Source organism: Schistocerca piceifrons, chromosome 3 (genome assembly GCF_021461385.2).
Source record: "Schistocerca piceifrons isolate TAMUIC-IGC-003096 chromosome 3, iqSchPice1.1, whole genome shotgun sequence".
Taxonomy (NCBI): Eukaryota; Metazoa; Arthropoda; class Insecta; order Orthoptera; family Acrididae; genus Schistocerca; species Schistocerca piceifrons.
In genome coordinates this window covers 690,177,077-690,189,195 of record NC_060140.1, presented here as the reverse complement: position 1 = coordinate 690,189,195, position 12,119 = coordinate 690,177,077, and the positions used below count along the sequence as shown (strand labels likewise).

General features: G+C 39.5%; 1 protein-coding gene and 1 pseudogene across 1 annotated transcript in view; one reads left to right on the top strand and one right to left on the bottom strand.

The window, feature by feature from the left end:
• The window catches only part of LOC124788965 (alpha-2B adrenergic receptor-like), a 131,648-nt gene that overhangs the window by 67,780 nt on the left and 51,749 nt on the right, over positions 1-12,119 (bottom strand). The window lies entirely within an intron of this gene.
• Positions 3,934-4,051, top strand: LOC124790408 (annotated as a pseudogene).

Sequence of the window (12,119 nt, the reverse complement as noted above, 5' to 3'; positions counted from 1 at the left end):
GTTGTACTGCAGCATTGGAACTCAATACGACAACTTGCAACGAGATAGCGAGAAGAAGAAGATTCTGTTTTCTCTTAAGTTATTTGATTTAGTAATTTTAAAGGGTTTTTGAAACAGAAATATTCTGAGAAAAAGTTTCATGTGTAGTAGCCAATGATACGGGAGCGGATTAGGTGCAACCTTCTTGAAATAAATGTGCGGAATTTCCTAAGGTGACAGGGGCTGACTGTCGGAAGCATCTACCAAATCATTCGAATTCTAAGAAAGCTCTTTCAGAGAACAGTCAATGAAACTATCAAATCAATTTACAAAACCTGATTGTATTGTTTCAGCGCTGCAAAGCGGATTAAATACTGTTTTAGCAATAATTTGTTTTGTGTTATATGTTACATCGTATGTAAAAAAAAATGCCGTAAATTTTGAGGTTCTATAGTGAACGAAAAAATGAACCTTCGGATTGCTAAAGTTGTGAGGAGCAGTTTAACTGCGTGTACGTGAAATGTTTAGTTGAAGGAATGTTCAGTAGACATAATAAAATCAGAAGCGATAGTCCGAACCGAACACAAAAGAAATTAGGAGTGGATTAACCAAAAATCAACGCATATAGCATCCAGTCGACAGCAGGAAGTTCGTCTTACTAATTATCAGCTTGCTTAGTATTCATATAACGGGCAAATCGAACATAACAACAGCATCTGGATTCTGCAATAAAAGATATTTACTTGAGCAGTGTACCAGGAAGGAGTCAATACTTAGTGAAGTATTGGATCATATTCGTCACAAGTACAAATCACGACCACGGTATTTGCTATCTGCACAACGATCAGCTCTCTTCGTTCAGAGATGAAGATTTTCTCTATCTGTATTCAGTAAACTGCCTAATCACCAGTTGGATGGTCTACTTGATGGTCTCTCAAGATTATTTTCGCAAAATTCCAACGTAGTGCGGTCAGATGTCTATAAGGTTTCAATTTTGCTGTTAAGTAAATCAATTAAAACACCATACTGACTCATTTAATAAATGAGTAAATCGGTTGGGACAACTGGTACGCAAGTTATGAGCGGTACCTCCTGCTTCTAGAACTGCGAGGACAGTAGCTTTAACGACACTATTTCGCGTCGTTTATATTTCAAGCGGTTAGGATTGCAATGTTCAGTGGTAGTATTCTAATCATATGGTGATAAGCCATACATAAACTTTCCTGTTGAAACGGACAGTATCCTTTTGAATGTTCATTAGAGTATCATGAAAATATTTGACGTAAATCAGGTAAGAACTTTCCGGGAATTTTGCTAACAACTCTCCCATATTGTATATGCATATATATATATATATACATACGAAGCTTATAGTAGTTCAAATGTTTATTAGAACAGCGTCTAACATTTGGAAGTAAATCACTCAAGAACTTCTCGAGATTTTTTGTGATAACGCTTCCATTTCATGTGGTGTGTATGTACTTCCATCATATAAAATGTACATTAAAAATATGTTGCCTACGTCCGTCCCAACATTTATTGGAGTGTCGTATAAATAATTCGAGGTAAATAGGTCAAAAACTGTTCGGGACTTCTGCTGAAATATTTTCTCTATACGTATATTATTATATACATAGTTATCAACATATATTGCAAAATCTGACATGTCCGTGCGAACCTTTGTAAGCGGACTTGTAAAAATTTGAATTAAATCCTTCTAGAACTTTTCGATGTTTTTGTCGACAAAGTTTCCTCTGAACACTATATAAATATATAAAAATTGTAGCCTACGTCCGTCTGAACGTTTAATGGAGTATCATGTAAAAATCTGAAGTTAATCGCCCAAGAACTTTTCAGAAGTTTTTAAAACAATGTTAAAAATGTCTTCGGACAGTAGAATTCGTCTTAAAAATGTATTTGTGTAATACATATATTTTTTTAAAATGTATCCTATCTCTGTCCGAAGGTTTATTACAGTATTGCCCAAACATTTTGAAGTAACTCGCTCAAGTACTTTAGGAGATTTTTGGTAACCACGGTAACTGACAACTTGTCTTTATGTGGTAGCATACTTCTAAATTTGAGATTATCCTTTGCAAGAATTGTCATGGATGTCATGTGTTGCCTGATGACATCTGAAGAACAATATTACCTGTCTCGTTAGAACATCAACAGATAAATTTCCTATGTAGTATTACCGGAAATATAAAGGTGTGCACCGCGTGACCGCTACGGTCGCAGGTTCGAATCCTGCCTCGGGCATGGATGTGTGTGATGTCCTTAGGTTAGTTAGGTTTAAGTAGTTCTAAGTTCTAGGGGACCGATGATCGCAGATGTTAAGTCCCATAGTGCTCAGAGCCATTTTTTTTATAAAGGTGTGCAAATCTTAAGGACAAAAATTACTTTTTATGAAGTGCGATTGATAAGAAACATAACTCAAGGAAGCTTGGAAAATGTATAGATATTAACTACTATACTACAGTACAGAAAGTAATTAAAGGAAACGCATGATGAGACGAAAAGAAATGACATTTATATTCAATGACAATAATTATGCTGCAATCACCGCGAGTTGTGATGGTCCCAGGAACATTACAAAAGGTGATATGTGTTTCTTAATACGGTGCGTGATCTCCCCAGGCATGCACTGCAACGTGCTCTCTTCCTGGGCACAAGGTTGAGAAAAGTTGATGTGGTTGGGCGGCGATTCCTATACCAGCGCTGGATGATCGTTGGTACGTAAGGACATGTTGCAATACGTCACCCCAACGCATCCCACACATTCCAGACAGGATTTAACTCGGGGAAACGAGCAGATCCGAATATCCTCTGGCTGCTAGAGCCCGTCCGCCTGCGCTGTTGTATGCGGTCGCGGAATGTCATCCACACAAATGAAGAAAGTGCGGACGCAAGCCTGGAGAGACACACTTGGGGAAGGAATTCAATGTCACAATAACATTGACCGGTGAGTGTAATGTGTTCAGAGATTTGGGTGTCTTGGATGTTAGTGCGCTCGTGCAACATTATGCCTCCCAACACCGTAATACTTGAACCACAAAAACGATCATGCTCGATGTGGTAGTGGGTGCAGTGTGTATCTTTATACGGCGAGAGCTGGGAAAACGTTGATTTCTATCAGCAGACCCCTAGTTTTACCGACACTATTTATGGGTATTATTATATTCCTTATCAGAGCATCTTTTCCAAGAAATACGAAATACTTTCTTTAATAGTTCTTAGCAACACTCACTGTATTTCCTTCTTACCCTTTCATTCCAGATTTTTAATTTCTGCATTTCTATTTGCATCCCAGCAGCTGACGTTTCACGGCATCTCATAATGCTGTATTTTCCTAGTCTTCTTCTGTTCATATTATGATACCTGCATCTTCGTGTGCATCCTCCAGTCCTTTCACTCGCAATTATTTTTTCAGCTTGTCCGCAACTCGTGGTCTAGTGGCTAAAGTTGCTGCCTCGGGATCACGGGGTCCCGGGTTCGACAGCCGGCCGGGTTGGGGATTTTCTCTGCCCGGGGACTGGGTGTTTGTGTTATCCTCCTCCTCTTCATCATTTGTGACAGTGACTAAATTAGACTGAGTAAAGAAATTGGACTGTGTGAAAAATTGGGATTTGTATGGGCGCTGATGACCGCGCAGTTGAGCACCCAACAAAACCAAACATTATCATCGTCATTCTTTCAGCTTAATAAATTTTTACTTTGAGTGAAAGAGAAATTGATCAGTCCTTTGTTACTCTTTGTGTTTATATGCATTTGATCTTCGCACATTTCACGCTTAAGTAAAAAATAATTCTCATCACAAAATGACAATCTACTTTGAACGCTGTACAGATATTAGAGAAATTGTTTCTGTGGTAGGTTGATTTCGTGTACTTAGGATCGCTGAAGCGGATTACGAGCAATTGAACGGATTTGTGTGTGTCTTAGTGGTATACTGCCAACGGCCTTGCCGCAGTGGTAACACCGGTTTCCGTCAGATCACCGAAGTTAAACGCTGTCGGGCTGGGCTAGCACTTGGATTGGTTACCGTCCGGTCTGTCGAGTGCTGTTGGCATGCGGGGTGCACTCAGCTTTTCTGAGGCAAACTGAGGAGCTACTTGATCGAGAAGTAGAGGCTGCGGTCTCGTAAACTGACATACGGCCGGGAGAGTGGTGTGCTGGCAACATGCCCCTCCATATCCGCATTTGGTGACGCCTGTAGGCTGAGGATGACACGGCGGAGTGGTATACTACCAGGTTTTGTGTAAATATTTTGCAAGATCAGTCCATGGTCTGTGAGGATCATTCAGCATTCCACCTAATAGACTTTCAGAATGATGTCTACCTGGCTGCCATAACAGACGTTTGCATACTGACCAATATTATTTAAAAATATGTAATTAGGTCGTATTAACTCCGAGGGTATTTGGTGTGACTGCTACCCTGAATGAAGAGACTAGCACGGGAAAGAAAACCGTGACTCGGCGCATATAACTAGTCAGAAGACATATGACCCTCCCCCCTCCCCCCTCCCCCCCCTCCCCCCCCCTCCCCCCAAAGTCGAACTACGGTTCTCGTCCCTCCTTGCACTAACATCTCTGCGAAACATTTGAGGCATTCAAACTTATTTACAATCATTCCCATCCACCTACAAAAAAAATCACTCAAACCTCTCTCTGTCTGTCTCTCTCTCTCTCTCTCTCTCTCTCTCTCTCTCTCTTTCTCTCTCTTTCCACTCTCCCTATGCCTCCCTCTCCCACAAACACATACACACACGATTACGATAAAAACTTCATTCACCGATTAGTAACACGAACAACGAAGGGCTACATAGAAAACAATTGAATAGACAACATGCAGAGTGCGGACAACGTGAAACTACAGAAGTTTTAAGAAAGTGGGTTGAAGTGTAAATAAAACCAAGGCATCTTAAGAAAAAATGGATTCCAAAACGGCGAAGAACTGCTGAGGGTGAATGCAGCCGAGTTTATTCAGACCTCAACTTCCACTACCAACGAAGTCCAAAGTAGTGGTTTCCAGAATATGTAAACAAGAGGCAAAAGACCATAAGTAAATTCTACGCCAATTCTAAAATGAAATACTATAAGTACCCTACACACACCAAAATGTATAACATATTATGAATTTCTATTTAGAGAATGATTATGAATGATGCTTTACAAATGGAAGCGAAATGCATGTGCTGAAAAATATTCTTTATCTGCGGTAAGCTTAAGACGGATAATCCAATGATAATTGAGCTCGAGCATTATTTGGTTTTCCATTATTAATCTGTGAGAGAAGAGACCAGACAATTCTCAAAAATTGTGTTGTGGCCTTCAGTCCAAAGACTGGTTTTATGCAGCTTTCATGCTACTCTACCGTGTGCGAGCCTCTTCATCTCCGAGTAACTACTACAACCTACGTCTTTCTTATTCTGCTTACTGTGTTCATCTCTTGGTCTCCCTCTACTATTTTACCTCCCGCACTTCCCTGCAATACTAAACTGGTGATCCCTTGATGTCTCAGAATGTGTCCCATCAACCGATCCCTTCTTTTGGTCGATTTGTGCCACAAATTTCTTGTCTCGTCTGTTCTCTTCAGTACTTCCTGATTAGTCACGTGGTCGACCCTTATAATCTTCAGCATTCTTCTGTAACACCACTTTCCGAAAGTTTATGTTCTCTTTCCGTCTAAGCTGTTCATCTTCCATGTTTCACTTCCATACATAGCAACACTTCAGGCAAATACCTTCAGCAAAGATTACCTAACACTTAATCTATATTGGATGTTTACATAGTTCTCCATTTCGGAAATGTTTTTCTTGGCACTGCCAATCTACATTTCATATCCTCGCTACTTCGGTCATCATCAGTTATTTTGCTGCCCCAATAGCAAAAATCGTCTACTGCTGTAAGTGTCTCGTTTGATAATCTGATTCCCTTAGCATCACCTGATTTAATACGATTACAATCCATTATTCATCTTACATCCTCGTTTCACGACACTGTCCACTCCGTTCAACTTCTTTTCCAAGTTCTTTGCTTTCTCTAACATAATTACTGCCTCATGGGCAAACCTGTTACAGAGTTTTCTTTCGGTTCCTTTAGTGCTTGTTCATTATACATATTGAATAACATCAGGGCTAGGATACAACCCTGTCTCAATCCCTTTTCACTCGTGGGGACAATAGCTATAGGATCAGGCCAGGTTGAGGAAGTAGGTTTGTAGACATTTGTAATCGCCGTATTCTCTATTTATACAGATGTGGCAAAGAAATAATGGTATTCCGAGGTCGGCGTTACGTTGTACTGACATATGTCGTTTTTAATATATGTGGCAATTCAGTACTGGACATGGTGATGTGTTGCCATTACATACGACACCATTTGGAAGAAAGATCTTTTATTAAAACTGATCAAGGTGGTCCCCTGTGTGAAGATATCAACTTCAATTGAAATATGCTAAGTAACAGACTAATTCAAGTTTACTCAGAAAACAGCAGAAGCCGATTCCGAAAATTGAGTAATGGTCTACCACAAGGTTCAGTCCTCTCACCAGCACTTTTCAATTTATACACTCATGATCTGCCCAACACTCTGTCCTGCAAATTCATATATGCGGATGATATCAACCTCACTGTTAAACGCACTAATTTTGCAGAAGAAGAGAATGTCCTCAACCATGACCTTGTACTCCTGGATGAATACTTTAAGAAAACCCTCACAATTGTGAGATATCTACTTTTCACCTGGACAATAAGCTCTCAAATTATCAACCAAGAGTCAACTTTAGAGGGGAAGCATTACGGTTCAATGGCACGCCTACATATCTGGGTATGACTTTGGAAAGGACCTTAACATATAAGAGCCAATAACGTAAATCTGCTGCAATGCTGAAGAGCCGTAATAACCTTCTTCAGCGGCTAGCTGGTACATCATGGGGATCTGACGCCAACACATTGAGAACATCTGCTCTAGCACTCGTCTGTTCCTCATTAGAGTACTGCTCTGCAGTATGGCTAAATAGCTGCCATACTCACCTTGTGGACATTCAACTTCGTCACACTATGTGTATCACATCTGGAACATTACTTGCTGCTCCAGTCCAATGGCTGCCGGTGTTGCGTAACATACCACCTCCTCACATCAGAAGGCAAAAACATCTTGGTCATCTCTAGTCAAGAATACTGAATAACTCGTCACTCCAAATTCACGAATATGTGAGACAGCTAGAATCATCCAGCTTGAAGTCCCGTAAACCGGCATGTAAAACGGCCATGGAATTATTAAGCAACCATTTCGACCCCAAAGACAGCTGGCGGAAAGAATGGACGTCTTCTACTCCACAGGGCATCTTGAAAGTAGAAGAACCAACAGTAAGGCTCAATGGTTTCAGCTTGCCAAGATACACTTGGGGCAGGCTTAACCGTTTCAGATGTGGTGTGGGAAGAAGTGTTTCGATTCTTCATAAATAGGGTTGGGTGGACTCCCCATACTGTGACTGTGCCGACGTTCTACAAACAATGAAGCATATGGCAGTGGACTGCCCCCTCCGTGCCTTCCCTGGAAGTCTAATGGATTCGAACCTGGTTACTTCCGAAGTGGTGGATTGGATCAATGGCTTAGATATAAAGATCTAAACTCTATTTCAATGTGTCTGTGGTACTGTATTTTATGTGTTATTGTGATTGTTATGTATCATATGCTAAATGATAAAATGTCCCTTTTCAACCACTGCCTCCCTTTCATGCCCCTCCACTGCAACGAATGTACTCTAGTTTCTGGACAAGCTATAAATAGCGTATTTTACCTCTGATACCTTCAGAATTTCAAAGAGAGTTTTCCAGTCAATATCGTCACAAGGTTTCTCTAAGACTACAAATGCTGTAAATGTAGATTTGCCTTCACGTAACCTGTCTTCTAAGAAAAGTTGGAGGGTCAGTATTGCCTTGCGTGCTCCTACATTTCTCCGGAATCCAAACTGATCTTCCCGAGGTCAGCTTCTACCAGTTTTTCAATTCGTCTGTAAAGAATTCGTGTTAGTATTTTGCAACCATTATTTATTAAACTGATAGTTCGGTAATTTTCACAACTGTCAGTAACTACTTTCCTTGGAATTGAAATTATTATATTTTCCTTGAAATCTGAGTGTATTTCCCCTGTGTCATACATTCATACATCCTGCACACCGGATGGCAGAGTTTTGTCATGGCTGCCTTTCCCAAGGCTATCAGTAGTTCTGATGGAATGTTGTCTACCCCTGGGGCCTTGTTTCGAGTTATATCTTTCAGATCTTCGTCAAGTTCTTCTCGCAGTATTTCTCATCTCATCTTCACCTACGTCCACTTCTGTTTATATAAAATTGATTTCAAGTTCAGCTCCCTTGTGTACACAATCTATATACCTTTTTACCTTTCAGCTTTCCCATCTTTGCTTGGAACTGATTAACCATCTGAGCTGTTGATATTCATACAGCTGCTTCTATTTTCCCCAAAGCATCTCTAATTTTCCTTTAGGCGGTAACTATTTTTTCCTAGTGAAATACGCTTCTAGATCCTGACGTTAGTCCTCTAGCCACTCCTGCACAGAAAATCCGCTCTTCCTGTCAATCTCTTTTTTAAACGTTTGTATTTCCTTTCACCTGCTTCATTGTCTGCATTTTTAAATTTCCTCCTTTCATAAGTTACATTCAATCTCTTGTGTTATCTAAGGATTTCTACTAGGCTTTCTCTCCTTATCTATTTGAGCATCTACGGCCCTTCACTATTTCATCTTTAAAACGTACCCATTCTTCTGTTGCATTCCTTTCCCTGTTCTAGTCAACCGTTACATATCATTCGTGAGTTTACAGGGAAATATACGCTACATAACACAAAGCCGCGCGTAGTGGCCGCGGCGTTAGAAGCGCCATGTCACGGAGTGCGCGGTCAGTCCCGCCGGAGGTTCGAGTCCTCCCCCGGGCATTGGTGCGTGTGTGGTTCTTAGCATAAGTTAGTGTAAGTTAGTTTAAGTAGTGTGTTAGTCTAGGGACCGATGACCTCAGCAGTTTGGTCCCTTAGAAATTCACAAACATTTGAAAATATAACACAAAATTTGGTTAACAAAAAAAAAAGGATTAAATTTAACGGAATGGATTGGAGTGTTTTGTACCAAACAATTATTGGGAAATATATAGTAAAAGGGCCGACAGATTTCTAGTTCGAAGGAAGCACGCATATACAACACATCATAAAGAACGGAGACATCTGCTCGGAGGATGCTAATCAAATTTTTACTCAATAAATTGCTTATTTGGCGTATATTACAGACACAGAATTGCGAAGGAGGATTGTGACGTTTTGCAAATTGACTCATAGTTGTATGGTAGTGAAACATAGTAGATGTGAAAATTGGAGAAAACGATGGTGCTGAGATTTGGAACGTATTGCTAAAGAAATTATAATAGAAAGAATTGAGAGCAAAGAAGATTTGCGAAATAGGGGTCTGGGTAGATGTATGTGTGTTATAACCTTCAGAGTTTTTCGAAACATGGTCTGCTTATGCTGGTGAATCTGGGATAGCACAATACACTTACTTCTAATCTTCCACTATTTGATTTGGTCGTTATATTCCACGTTCGATTGAGCGGACAGTCGTGTAGATGACTGAAGACATCGTTTTGTAACTATGCAGTCGACAATATTTTACGCTTATCAACAGCCAACATAAAGTTGATTTTAATATGTAAAATAAGTATCACAGTGCGTGTTAGCGGTTCAGAGATATATATATATAGAGAGAGAGAAATCCTTGTAAGGTAAAAATAAAGCAGAAACCGAATATTTTGTGCATTCTGGTAAGTAGATGAAAAAGTGGAACAAGATTGGAAGAAATGTGCACTATGGTGGGAAGGACTGTGAATTAGAAGCATATCATTACGTCCAAGAAGCGACTCTCACAATTTGTTCCGATACATAAAATAGAGACTGAGAGAAACTGTAGCAGTAGTTTATATGCCATGGTGTCATGAAGTCGATACTTACAACAAAGCAGCAGAGGATCCATAAGACAAGGAGTCTGTAGGGATTTGAGAAACCCTTGAATTACGAAATAATAGAAATCGATCTTAAACGCTGACAGCGTACATTGAGCTTCTAAACTAACAACTATTCATGATCCTCGTATATTGACAGGTGGTATTGATTCACTGTTTAATACTTTAGTGTAATTCGTTAGTTAGTTACATCCATAGGTCATTTGAACGATTCTTTTGTAGAACTGATGTGGAATGAGTCAGTTTACACGATATGTAAACATGATTAGTGTTAAGATTAATGAACACATTATTATTTTTAGTACTACTCGTACAACTGCTCTTAATTTTTTAAAAGGCTACCAGTTCTTTAGTAGAAAATCGACAATGGACTAGATGTAGTTTCCTAGAAGAAATGATATTAAATTAGGTTTAAAACTTGCTTCGCTCTCTTCAGACATTTTACATTATTAAACAGACGATCAAAAATTTTTGTTGTTGCATACTGAATTCCTTTCTGCATCACTGCCAGGTTCAGCAGTGGGTAATACAGGTCATTTTTCCCTCTAGCGCTGAAGGTGTTGATATCATTGTGATGGATTATTTACGACAGATGGAGGAGCAGACGTAAGTAGCAAAGTCAGTTCCTTACCCCTTCACAAAGTCAAACTAGAACTTTGAACACATATTTTCGTTCCCAAGGATGAGCAGAGCTTACTACCTATCGTGTAAATGATTCATCTGTATGCATGAACGTAGTTAGTATGCTCTCTTGTACGAATTCGAGAATGTGGGGAAGAGCCAGCCAGGGGCATCCGACCATTAGTCTTGTTGCGGCGCTACTGATTGTATATTAATATTCATGTGCTGGTCATCGCTAAAGCTGTCACATTAACAGGCGTGTATTTACGTAATACATGGAACACAGTTAAAATGGTAAGTTATGCACGGACTGTGCCAATACCAATTAAGTGCGTTTCGCGCAATTGTGTTATTTATTGCATAGGTTAGAAGTGGGGCGTGCAGAGACAAGATTCAGCCTTACGCACAGCTGCATGTTAATAACTGAATTCTCGAAGCACTAGCGTTACAAATAAGTCGCTGCTTTAATGTGCGCGCTACCAGTGTTATTTCCAGATAGAATAGCCATACTAAATCAAAGACAAATACAAACTCCGTACCGATGCGTAATGAATTTCAGAATGTACGGGGAAGCGAGAGCATTTGAAACTTAGATTCAAGCTCAAATAGAAAATAATTACAAGCATTTTAAGGCTAGGAAAACAGATTTCGTTTTTTTCTGCCGTATGAGCAAGACAGGCAAGTATATGTATTATCCTCCGAGAAAACATCCCGGTTAACAGTGTCTTTGTTTTCCACTACAGCAGCACTGTTAGTGGGGTTGTAGTGAAGAAGAGGAATTGGTCACTTACAATCATGAGAACCTAGAAAGAGGACTTTTAGAAAGACAGTAATATACGTAAAAGACCTTCTCTCTTGATCTTCGATTTGGTAACATACAGTTATAAATACTTTCTACACACCTGATGCATGGAGCTGTTTGTTGTAACATTACTGAAATGCTACAGATACAGTACTTAGGTATTTATGTTCCAAGATACAATGGAAACCATGTAAGTAATAAAATTATGAACTCTAAAGCTTCAAATTTGTAATAAATGACGATGACTGCACCTGATTAAGGTGAACGTTCGGATAAGTAATGTTCATTGAATTGTTCACTATAGCAATTATTTGTTGAGTAATTTTTTGGTTCATCCTTTTTCACAACCACTTGTAATTTTTACTATCGCTCTCTACGTCAGTATCAACTGCAAATCCAGAGCACTGGTAAATCTTTTCACTTTAGTTCCAGATACTTTTCCTTTAAAGAACGAAGTATCATTTTCGGTGGAGAGATTAAACAACTAAGGAGCTAAAGAGTACCTTTGATTTTACATTGTTCTTCATTAGTCTCTATTCTTACATTTTAGTCGGGATATATGTTTAAAATTTTTGCTCTTTTCGACTCCAAGGGAGCACGTTGCAAGATCTATAAGGGTATCTCCCAGCTAATATTCTTTAATGTCTATTCTAGTTAAATAAAGGCTAGTATTCCTACTCTAACC